The sequence below is a fragment of the Pleurodeles waltl genome, chromosome 4_2 (assembly GCF_031143425.1).
Source record: "Pleurodeles waltl isolate 20211129_DDA chromosome 4_2, aPleWal1.hap1.20221129, whole genome shotgun sequence".
NCBI lineage: Eukaryota > Metazoa > Chordata > Amphibia > Caudata > Salamandridae > Pleurodeles > Pleurodeles waltl.
This window is the reverse complement of record NC_090443.1, coordinates 957879147-957891980: the sequence shown is the minus strand read 5'-3', so window position 1 is coordinate 957891980 and position 12834 is coordinate 957879147. Positions and strand designations below refer to the sequence as shown.

The following is a 12834-nucleotide window of genomic DNA, read 5'->3' as shown; positions in this document are numbered from 1 at the left end:
GCAGTAACTCTGAATATTACTGTTTCTCAGTCCGCAAAAGTTGGACAAGAATGTTCAATCTGTTACATTACACATGATTCACACAGTTTTCTGTCTTATATGCTTACAGCTGTAATACTATACTGAAACAGTTTATCCACTCTCTCTAAGACCTAATGCATAACTGTTGTATCTAACAGCTCAGTAACTGAAAAAGTCTCACAATGTTCTCTATACTCAATTCTATTTCCCTAAACTAACGTAGTCAGCTCAGTATGATCTAGCTCTGAGACTCTCAGTCTCTCTGTAATTCATTTGTCTATATAGTCACCTATAGCCCTCAGGTCCAGCGACCACAGCTGCAAAGAAAGAGTGGCTAGAAGGAGGCACAGGGGTCATCTCTTAGTGTTTCACCAACTGACTCATCATAGTACTGTGTTCTCTCATCTCCTATTCTGAAACCGCTCCCCCTGCTTTCCTTAGGACACCTTTTATCATTAATGGATTCAATTGTTTACAATGTAAAAATAGGTGATATTGTCTCATTTAAACAATACATTGTCTTGGATGGCAAGGTTGGATACATTCTCTTCCGTTATCATATGCTTTCATTTCTGTAAGAACAATTTCGTACACATAAGTATGACACCCACGTAATTCACATCACTCATACAACGTTAATGTTTCTACTTTTAAATATATGTCCACGCATTCCAAAGCAGTTTAGTAGGTGGGTAAGAGTGTAAGTAATACTGGTTCTATTGTCTTATAGAAAAAGGTTGTTTCATAGATCAGGAAGAGGTTATAGAAGAAACATTTAGTGAGAACAAAAACATTATGCCAGCCTAGCAAGTTTTCCAAGTCATGCAGCATGGGTTAGGCTAAGTTCTGAGCATGTTTTTAAACATTCAAGCAACAACAGCAGTTCATTCTCTTGTTAATGATTAGTGCTTATGATTCTTAATTTTCTCTGGAGGCCTTATCACAGGCAAGAAAGAAGAGCTGATGCCAGGATGTTTTGTTTTTCTTGGTGAAGACAGCCTTAAAGCAGAGGCTGCACTGGATGTAAAATATGAAGCACCTAGTTCCCATGATTGATGTGTAAATAGTTTGATGTTAATTATGTGGTCCATTCTTCTATTTTAGCTTGTCTGTTACTGCCAGTAATCGGGAAAAGTCCTATTTCCATGGAGTTTGGTATAAGGTAGATTTTTGACATCCAGGCTTTGATAATGATGAAGCAACTCTTTGGGTGGTTCATGTCACTTAGGGAGGACACTGTCAGGTAGGCTTGCCCCTCATAAGTCTATGGGCAGTTCTCAATATTCCCCATTGGTTTAGAGTACACTCATTTAGAGGTTAAGGGTGACAGGGGTATTGGATAACTCGAGGAAGGCCATATGCCACTAGCACCTTGAGGTGATAATTTGGACAAGCTTTATATCTGTGGGATAAGAGTTGATTCACTGAAGAGCAGTGTTATTGAAGCCATCATATAATTGGATGTTGAGCTGGGTTTGATGGCGGACTGTGCTCGTTAGTGAGCTAGAGCTCAAGGATGCTTGCGTTGCCTCTATCCTGGCTAATTCTGCCTAGTGTCATCAACCATCTGAATCATCAGCAATCCTGAGATACACTAAGAGTCCTCTAGGAGGACATTGTCCCATGTTGTTCATGGAGATGGCGTGCAACTGCTTCTCAGTTATCTTACCTAGGAATGGGAGGTGGATTATTCCTAGGTAGTTGCCCATATTTTCTGGGTCATGACTGACTTTCTTCAGAAATGCATGCTTCTGTCTGTTTTGAGTAGGTTGGTGACACATCCATCAACGTCTGCAGGATGCGATGACATCGTCCTGTTGTCTTTGGTGTTTAAAAGGCTGAAAGTTGCTTCCCTCATTCTTTTTGGTAGTTGTTTCACCGAGGAGATTGTAGTTCCTAAGGAACATGTGTTATGAACAGTTGATTGAGTTTATGGTGATGAGGTTCTCAAATTCAATGTTGAATGTTTAGTTTAATCCAGGATGTCTTCAAATGGGGGTTGAATGTGACTGTCTGGGGTGTAGTAAGTGGGAAGTGATGGGTGAGAAGTAAAACTGACTTCACTATGGATTGATCCTGGAGAGTGCATGGCTATGTGAAGTTGTGGATGACTGAGATGCTGCCTCCAGTCTGGTGTGACAGAGGTTTACATGATGAAAGGTGTTGCATGCTGATGGGGCGTGGACTCTGTATGTGTATGCATGTTACTCTTGGTTACCGGGGCAGTGAATGAGGTTGTTAGTTGACTGCGTTGATCATGTTTTCAATGTATGGTATCATGAGAATGGCAATTGGTAAGAAGGAGAGAGGGACATTCTGGATGCAGAAGATTTTTCTGCAACAGGCTCTTCCAACCCCCAAACTGGAATCAGTCTTGCTCTTTTACTCTTTTAGTAGTGGTCACCCTGGGTAATCTTAGTAAGTAGCACTTATCGATTAAAGGCTTCTGAGGTGGTAGGGGTTCACTTGAACATGCTCCACATGTGATTACAAAGAGAGCTTAAGCCCTTGCATTCTCTGCTTTAGTTTTTGAATCATTTTTATTAACAACTGGCCTAAAGGCAGCCTTAGCTGTATTGCCAGCCTCATAGAATAAATAAACAAATCATGAATAAACGATGCATAAATAGTGGTGCTTTGGGTCCGCCATCTTCATCCTCTGATTGGCTCTGATGACATGCACATGTTGCTTCTGCTCACTACAGCAGACAGCACGAGGCATTGAGCCAGTTGTGTTAGGCCATTGCTTTTTCTGTGTAGTGAGTGATAACATTTTGAATGATTATGTGGACATCCACTTAAATAGAAGTGTACTTAAGTGCCAGGGCTAGTGGTCCAACTTTACCAAAGCTTTTTTTTCATTCTTTTTATCATTTTGTATTTTTTCAGTCATTTTCCTGTGTTCAGGATACAGTAATTTAATGCCAGAAATGCATTCCTTAAGACGATAAGACACTTATTTTCTCGTGGCAGCATTACAAATAAAAAGGGCTTCCATACCTGTTGTAAGTGCACCTGCCTGCTAAGAAGCAGCTGAATTGCTGTATTAATATTATATGCGATGGGGAATTATTTGTAAATTTAAAATTGTTATTGCATTCTCACGTTTTCCTTTTGTCTTCATTTTATTTTTGAGGCATATGTCTCCAATTGCCAAAATCATAACTCTTTGCTAATACTTGTTTTTTACTGGAAACCTCCCGTGATTAATTGAAAGGAAGTTAGGGCGTGCAGGGCGTACTGTGGATGTTTCGGTGGTAAGTCAAGGCTGGAAATGGAAAGCATTTTAATCGGGGAATTAAATCCCTTCTGTGATTGGCTCATTATGTAAGGGGCTACATGGCAATGCACTAAAGATGTTTCGCGGGCTGGAAGGACCACTGGAGGCTTTGCTTCTGTGGTTCACAAAATAATAAATATTTTGTTTCCACATGTCTCACACTACATACCATAGGTAATGTTGTCACAAGGAAGTAGTGAAAGTAGATGTAATGGTATCAAACGTAAACAATGTACTGCTCCATAAAGTGTGTCTAGATTGAAAGCTTACATCAGATATTTAACAAATACTTCATATAAACTAGAAAATACAGAGTAAGAACCAGGCTGATTGTAAACCAATGAAAGCTTAGGAGAAAACAGACGTAACATTTAATGGTCCACTTACCTCTCTGCTACCCACAGTGGGCTTGATAATCTGTGTATGGATTTATCTTTGAGCACCATCTTAACTATCTGAATTTGCACAAAGGAAGAAGTACATAACTTGATATGTGCCCCCCCATTCAGTAATTTAAGAGAGAAAGCACCCCTCCCCAACATGCACATCTTATTCCCTATGACTCCGTGATCTTTTTCCTGTATGTCACGTGATCCCTCTATGTTCTGCTGCTGGAATTCACCCAAGTAAGTATCTTACCTGGATCTATCTCAGGCTGTTTTCATGTAGTGCAGAATTCTTGGTAATAAAAAAAAAAAAAGCCACAGGTCTTCAAGTTAAAAAGAAAATTCTCCTTAAAACGGAACCGCATTATGAAGTTTATGTACATACTGGAACTAAGGCAGGAGGGGGCATTGCGTGGAGTGATTTAACTGACAGATCTTTGTGTCGATGTTTGCTGACTGGAGAAAATGTTTCAGGCAGTTTGTAACATGTTTAACAGAGTCACTCACAATCTGGAGAGAAACTGCAAACCTCAGTGGGACACTACAGCATCACGAAGCTAGTCAAACAAATTCTTTGTGGAAAACATCTCAGTGTTCCTGGTGCTGGAAGATGGTGATAGTCAAACTTATAAAATGGATTAGCTTGAGAATAAACATAACATCGTTTGATATAATCAAATGTTGGAATTACACCCTTTGGCGCTCCACATATGCGTGAATTCGCAAAGCTCGTTTCTAGCACCAGCCTGGTAAATAGTTTACTTCAAACCAACAGAACAAAATCCAGCAAGGATATCTATGGTTCAAACACTATATGGATTTAAGATATCACACATTGTTATTTTATGTACACCGATTTACAAAATAAATGTCTCCTTTTGGGCAGTGGTGCTGTTGTTGAAAGTTGATCATGGATATTGTTGGTTTGTTTGGCAGTGGTGAGGATGTGGGAATAATAAGCCGAAGGTGTGAGTAGTTGATGACGGCCACTTTCGCCTTTGCATCACATTAGATCCTGCTATGCAAGATTGAGGTGTGGCAGGATGCTGCAGTGTGGAAGCTGGGGTGAAAGGTGAATTAAATATAAAGAATGCCCTTGTTTGTTGTTTTCTATCATCCTAATTCAAATACCTTTCTGGGAGAGGATGAGATTTTCTTTATGAAGTATCCATAAAAAATAAGACTCTAGAACGTCTGAACATCTTTTACTAATGATTGGCCTGGCCCACTGTAATAGTGCTTACTTACTGAGTCCCACTTGCATCCCAGTGCCTTCTTTAACAGAGTCGAAGATAGGCTCTCAGATTTGTATTTCTTCGTCTTGACATGTAGAAAATGATTTTGCTAAAGTACTTCCATAGTCTCAAGAAACGCTAGGCTATTGTCTAAGTACACATCAATGTGTGTGTGAGTGTATATATATATTTATATATATATCAAATGTCTGGGAAATGTGAATAATTCTGTGTTTAAGTGTTCAGCATGCATTACAAGATACTCAATGCCCATGTTGCATGTTCATTGCTGTGTTCCATTTGTAAGTTTCTTATACGGTCTTTGTTGTATTCCCCTATGAGATCCAATTTAGAGAAGATTCTTGCATAGAGTAGTTAATCCAACAACACAGAAGTTTGGGGAAAGGTGTACTTGTATTTATGTTTATGGTATTAAATCCCCTGTAATGTTCACATGGCTGTAGTTCTCCATAAGGTTTCAGAACAAACACATGGAGGGTTCAGCAGGAGGGATTATATGTCTGTTAATGCTCATATATGGATTTCTTTTACTTGGCATCCTGATAAAGTGAAAGCACAGCTACAGACCATGCGTCTAGTTTCAAATCATTAGGACAGCCATAAATTCCGTGTGCAGGGAGTTCTTCTCCCCCTTTTCCCTGAACACTTTGCTAATTCTTGATACTGCTCTGAGAGGCCATCTTGCTGACTATATAGTAGCAGAGATAGAACCATAAATAATCATTGCACATTTGCCATTTAATGATGCACCTAGAGGTTTTCTTTACCACAAAAGAAAGTTAAAATAAGCACTCCCCTTGCCAGTTTGTAGTGGGATTTGGGAGTTGGAACACAGAATACGTTTATTAAGTATCTGTGTAGTGTCACGCACATACTGCACTCATCCTGCCACCGAGGGGAATTCTATATTTCTTTTCAGTTGTGAGTCTACTAATCAGAGATCAACATTCCAAGCTACATTTTGTCCTGGTTTATTTGGTTTCAGTATTGTTTTCAGTTCAATGTACCTTTCATTTCTAAGGACTGCAGTTAGTGACATGCCTGTATGTATTTCAAGTATTCAGACCTTTAACCTGTAGAAAAGAGTTATTGCTTGTGTCGTGGCCTGTTCACAAAAATGGAAATGAAAATAACAAAACAATTTCTTCCCTTGTCTTTGTTAGTTAAAGTAATGTGGTTTGTCTTTGAAAAAGCAAATTAAAAGTTAAAGTAGTTAGTTATAGCAGCTCCCAGGCTCCTGAGTTAGTGGTTCCTTAAACTGTTTTTTTTTTAGGTGCTTATTGTGTCGGTCTCAAACAAGATCACCCTAACCGTGCAGTAAAACCACATGCTTGGAGATATAGATGGATTCCATAATAGTGTAGCCTGAACTCAGTCTGACCTCGAGTGGATTCTTTGTGGCCTTAGTGAGCCCCTGCTAAACCCATGGCAGAGATTGTGGTTTTAGCATCGTCAGACGCAATGATAAAATGAGATTCCATTTTATTTCATGTTTTTCAAAATCCACCCGTCCTTGATCATGGGATGTTTGTTATTGGTCTCATGTCTCTGTTTATGAAGACTTAGATCGATCTTTGTTCAGTCTTAAAGTAATCAAACAGCAGCAACAAATTTGTGTCTATCTATCTATCTATCTATCTATCTATCTATCTATCTATCTATCTATCTATCTATCTATCTATCTATCTATCTATCTATCTATCTATCTATAGCACAAATTAGGTACCTATTTGAAGAATCTTTTGTTCTAGAGTTGCTAATTCCAGAGCCTGAGTATTTTTTTCTCTTTAAGATTAGCATTGTAAATCTGAATGTAATGCAGGCATTATATAATCCTGCCTACAACGGGTAAACTATTTTGCTAACGTCTTTCCGAACGTTGAATAATGTGTAATGCCCTGAGTGAGGTTTAAGTGCTAAGGAAAGGTTGGAGGGCACATAACCATTCCCACATGTGAGTGTTTTTATTATGAAATCTTTTGAATACTATTTCTGTTTATCAGTAGCCATAATTGCTTGCAATGTGTTTACTTGTCCCCATGTTTTTTTGCTATCTGTATTTATTTATTCCTTCATTTTTTTTCTCCAAAAGTCTCATGTCATCTGGGATCCTTGCCTCTGTCATTCAGTAAATTGATGTTTATTGCAGGAGGTTTGGAAAAAAAGACTTGAAGCAAATTGCGTATGTGGTGTCCTTGATTGTCTTATAATTGACATTGAGTAGTCCAAATTATAGTTATTATGGAAAGTCATATCCTCGCGGTGCTCTAGGATTGCAAGCTACTGTAAAGCCAAAATACAAAAATAAAAAAACTCTTTAGGCTAAGTCTCTGTTTCGACTTCCTCCCAAATATTAACACCCAACATCTGGCAGTCCTTATGTAGCAAATCCTCCGGAGAGCTCTTTTTTATAGGATTTCTTCAGGGAGCCCGTGTGTTGCCGTTTGCTCTCTTGCTTTTATAGCCTGAATTAACTTTGCGTATTTTTTGGTACCTGGCTCAGAATCATTTGAGGTATAGTAGTATACATAGGCATAAAGGAAAGACTCAAACCCGCAGTTTACAGTGTTACTGAATGTGTGTGCAGTGATCTGGACACACTGTCTGTGCTTTCATAAGGTGCTGGACAACACAACCCTTCCTACTTAGAAACATTACTGCAGGATGTCTCGGACGCCCTTGGGGATGTGCTTCTGAAGAGTGATGGCCTCCTCCCTATGATTTACTACCACAGGCCAATATTTTGAGGGCTTTGAGTCGCAGGTTCCTTCTCCACAGAAGTGACCTCTATCCAATTTTCCTGATAGGGAGGGCATTACGAATGACCCTCATCCCTTCCTTCACCAGTGTCTATAATTATGTGTATTTTTCCCTTTTAACAGTATTCTACTGTTGCTTCAAGAACTGAGTAATCTGTGATTTTCTTTTTTTCTGTTTCACAGCAATCTGTGTGTGACCCTTCTATGGTCAGAGCAAAGCAAAGCCTGTGGTCTTTTTAACATGGACCAGTTCTGTGTACATGATTGATCAACATTCCCCTAGTATGATTCTAGGCATGTACCCCCCTCCTTTAAATGCCATGTTTGTGTTATATAGTCAGTCGTACGTGCCAGCTGTTGGAGGTGTGCAGAAACATGAAGTCATACCCCTCTTCAAACAAATAGTATGACATGAGCTGCAGGTTTCGGCCAATAATAAATTCAATCCAGAATCAGTGACTGCTCAGAAAATATCCCCACCTGTTCAAAGACTGTGTGTGTGACTTGTTAAGCACAAGATACCGATTTTGCATGAGTATCATTTTGACCCTCAAGCTGGAACGTTTACTACCATGGTAAACATGTGGTACATCATACATGTCCCATTTCTCATTTCCCAAAAATTTCTATAGTGAACTTGTTTGGGAAAAGTTCAAACATATCTTGAGTATGTCAGCTGACCATAAAGCTATTAGGCCCCGATGAGCCAAGGAGGTAATCTAGGCTGATCAACAGTTTCATCACCTGTGGCAGTGTAAATATTGGTCTCATGGTAAGTACATAGATGCTCTGTGCAAGTCTAGAGTCAGCTGTCTCAGTTTTGACAAGCCTCACCTGTGCAGCATGTATAATGTATGATTGGGAAGTATATACACCACATCTTCTGTAGTAATAGCATGTATCGCATCCCAAAAACACACGGTCTTTACATTCGGTTACAGCCAGCCGTACTGCTCTTTCTATGTAATTTAAACATTTAACACAGATTTGCAGCAGTAATACACAAAAATAGTTTTTTTTTTTTTTTTTCTTTTCTTTTTTTTAGTGGGTGGGTTGTTGGTTGACTGGAGTTGTTAGCCCTGTTCAAGCAACAACCGCAATCCCTGTCAGGGTGAACCGCAAAAGTGACCTAATTTACCTCTGCTTAACCTTGGGTAGCTTTGCACAAAAAGCAGTTAGGCTTAATGTGTAAAATATTATCCAACACATAAACAGTAATAAAATAGAAACACAACACAAGACAAATCCCACACCAGTTTAGAAAAATAGAGTACATTTTAATAAATCATTTTACACTAAAATGACAAAACTACAATCAGTAGAACCAGAGTTGTAAATGTTTACAGTTTTTAGTAAAAACTAGAGCCTTAAAGATCAAAGCACGAACTGCAGACATCTAGTCTCCAAGACCGGGTCAAAGTTGAAAAATATGGCTGACCGTGGTGGAGCGTGGGTGAGATACAAGAAGTGGATTGGGCTCGTACAACGCTTAACTTCGGACTTAGAATGAATTCTGGGGAAAAAGGTCTAAGAAGGTTAAGTTCAGGGGACCAAGGCTGCAGGTAGTGTCCAAGGAGTCTACCTGCCAACTACACTCAGCCATGTGACCTAGGACATGTTGCAGGCACCAAATGGCTAAAGGGCAGAAAAATGCAAATTTTCTAAAAGTGCCATTTTCAAAATTATAAATTAAAGTCAGACTTTACCATTAATCAGGATTTTTAAATGCAATTTCATAGATACCAAACATGAAATGCTTATCTGTCCCCAGTCAAAAGTTAGCACTTATTAAATATAGTTAAAAATGAATTTAGGAGTTTTTCACTATTAGGACATGCAAAACAAAATAATGCCCAACCTTTTATTTACAATGCACCTTGCGCTATGGGCTACTTAGCGCATACATTAGGTGTGACTTATTTGGAATAAGAGAGGAGTTTAACGCTTTACAGGGGGGCAATATTGCTGGGTACGAAGGGCATGTAAGGCCGATGTCCGCCCAGGGCTGCAGTACGGATTGTGCCACCCTGAAAGGGACAAAGTACAAAATGGCTCCCTGCCACTGCAGACTGGAACGGCAGTTGTCACACTGCCAGTTTGACTTTGCCATTACAACTAATGTCAAAGCTGCCACTTTCCTTAATAATATGTGTAAGTCTCCCCTAAGGAAGGCATGTAGAGTCGTATGACAAGGAGCTGTATATTATTAAGTAGGACATATATTTTTCTATGTGTCTTAGCAGCAAACCCAATAAAGTTGTTGTTTTGCTGTGGAAAAGTTAGTCTCTCCATTGGCTAGTACAGAGTTACGGGCTTGCACCCCAGCCTGACTAACTTCTGAATGGGACTACCTAGATGGCTAGTGTAAGATATCAAATTAATTGTGGCATTAGACCGGCCCTGATGCCTCGGTTGAATATAATATAATGCACGTTTTAGAAAGTTGACACTCTTACCCAGCTGGTCCAGTGGCCTCACACGGGCACTGGCCAACAGACTGCTTTGTGCCCACCTAGGGAGCAGTGTGAATGGCTTCCAGACTGAGGAACAATAGAAGCCTGCCCTTTGCAGGAGGCCACTTATGGTTTTGGCCCAAAAGGCAAGCTTCAAAGGAGAAGCTGGCTTTGGTGGGTAAATGGCAATAACACACCAGAGGGGCTTCCCTTTGTTCAGGTAGACGGCTGGAGATGAGGACAGAGCGGGCCGACCAGTGCCCAAACCAGTTTTCCCGTGGACATGCCGAGGATGGGTTCAGACCTTTTGAGAGTGGCTAGAATAATGCACTCTGCGATTGCCAAATGCCACACATCAATGGAAAACCGTAACCAAGGAGGGGGGACCTGGTAGCCCACTGGATAGTGACCACATTGTCCCCTCAGGCCACTTTCCTGGGATAAATATGCCACTGTGGCCCTGAGCCTCTAATCATGTCGGAATTGGAAGAAGGACCACCCTGCTGACGCCTGGCCCACACATTGAGAGGCTGCATTGTCTGTTGGACTGCACCTTGTTCTAACAAAGTAAAATTTGCCTTTGGCTCCTGGCTCAGGGAAAAGTTGCCTCCTGACCAGGGTCAGTTGGCTGGCCCCCTGGAAAAGACCAGGGACATTTAAAGCTGAAGAAGCCCAAACCAGAAAGTTGGTGGCCACTTCAGAAGAATCGCTGCTGACTGCCACTGGGCACTCCAAGAGACAGATCCTCGATAGCCAACAGTTGCACCTGAGTCCGCTGGACAAATGAGTGTCCTCAAAGTCCAGATTGGTCACCCAGGAGGGACACTAACCTCCACCAAAGGACTGTGGTTGCAGTGTTTGGAAATTGGTAGCCCAGCCGCAGCTGGCCTTCAACTATCTTGAAGAGGACTCTATGGGACCCTGACCTCTGTGGCCAGAGTGGCTCCTCATGACCTGTGAACCAAGGAATCACCACAAAGGCACCCTGTCAACCTCACAGTAACCGGAGCATCTTTTCATCCTGTATTTCCAGCATCAGGACACTTCATTAAAGTCTATAGCGGTCGTGCTGTAAAGTTTGGAATTGGCCCAGAAAATGCTCTGGTAGCCAGGTAATTGTCCAAATGTTCCCCATTTAAAACCTCCCTCCTCTCCCTTTCTTCACCCCCTTTGCCCGCAGACCTCTATCCTGCCAGATTTGGTCACCCAACCCTGGTGGAGTAGCCAAACTAACTTTTTACAAACTTTTCAAAAGTTTGCGAGCTTTAAATTGTCCAGTGCTTGTTTGCGGTTGAATTAAAAAGTGATAAATCTTTAAAAATCTATATCTTTGGAACTCTCTAGTGGATTTTGCAATCTTGGACTCTTAAAATTCTTAAAAACAAAATCTATTTTTATGAACTGGTGTTGTGTTTCTTTAGTGTTATGTGGCATTGTTATTTCATTGTTTGGTACTGTTAAATGTTTCACATTAAGTTCCTTTGTGCAAGCCTTGCTGGTTGAAGCCATGGCTACCCAGGGTTGAGTTTAAGGTTGTTCAAATGTGCCTGACTGGATCCTAGACGGTTTTTGCAAGTGTATTCCACGGTAAAGCTGCACAGCCCTACAATATAATACACCCTCATCCTCACAACCCTATTTAGCTTCCTCCTAATCCAAACCTTTGTGTTACTTGTGTTGCAGGGAAGCGTAACATGTTAGCTGGTCTCTCTTTGACATTGAGCCAAGGTACCTTCACCATGGGCCTTCCCATTAAAATGTAATCTACAAAGCTGCCTTCAACCACTCGAGCAGGTTACCAGAGCTGTGATCCCTGATAATACCATGTTAAATTAGTAGACGAGCCCCTGTCTAACCTATTGAATACCAGCTCTAGCAAAGCCCGTCGAGCTCTTCTCACCCCCCCTAAAATCTGTACATATCCGTTTTATTTAAGAGTGGATGCTCAGTAGATTAGGGTAATGCTTGAGCAAAAATAATTTAAGCTATTTTCTTTGCGCATTCATTATGTTAAATAGAAGTATGCTATAGATGGCCTAAACATAGAATTCAACTTAAGGGTTTGTTTCAGACACATTTTATGGTTCAGTACTAGTGTTTTTTGTTAGTCTTTGAGCTGTGAATTTCCGAAAGTCTAAGTTGCGTTCCAAACATTTCTTGAGAATTCCCTATGCCTTTACGGAGACTCCATGGACCTTTATCTTGCAAACCCCCCCCCCCCCCCCTTCTTTACCCAGAGGGCATGATAGATGTGTATGGATTTTCAGGTTGTAGGGCAGTAAAAGAATGTTTTCGGAAATTCTGCAGAGTTCAAGCACTAGAACGTTTACCCTAAACAAAGGCATATGTAGGTGTTACTTCAATATTTACTACAGAGTATCCTAGAGAATGAGTAAACATGGAGTTTCTAGTGGCTGTGTATTTCTTAGTAGCTGTCTTATCACAGGGGTGTGGAATTTATTAAAATATCTACTTGTCCAGGGGACAGGTTGCTTCTCAAATCTAGTTGTCCTGTAAAAAGATCTACTTGTCCCTTTGGTGCCATGTAGTGTGGCGACAAATTATGGCAGCAATTAATAGCCTCTCTGATTATGCCAGGGCTACTACCATAGTAGGGCTTAAATACTTGGAGTTTCAATCCCTACTGTAGAAATTTCCTTATTTTTCCACCTTTCTGCA

General features: G+C 40.6%; 1 protein-coding gene across 2 annotated transcripts in view; it reads left to right on the top strand.

The window, feature by feature from the left end:
• MAST2 (microtubule associated serine/threonine kinase 2) overlaps window positions 1–12834 on the top strand; it is a 1054635-nt gene that overhangs the window by 210327 nt on the left and 831474 nt on the right. The window lies entirely within an intron of this gene.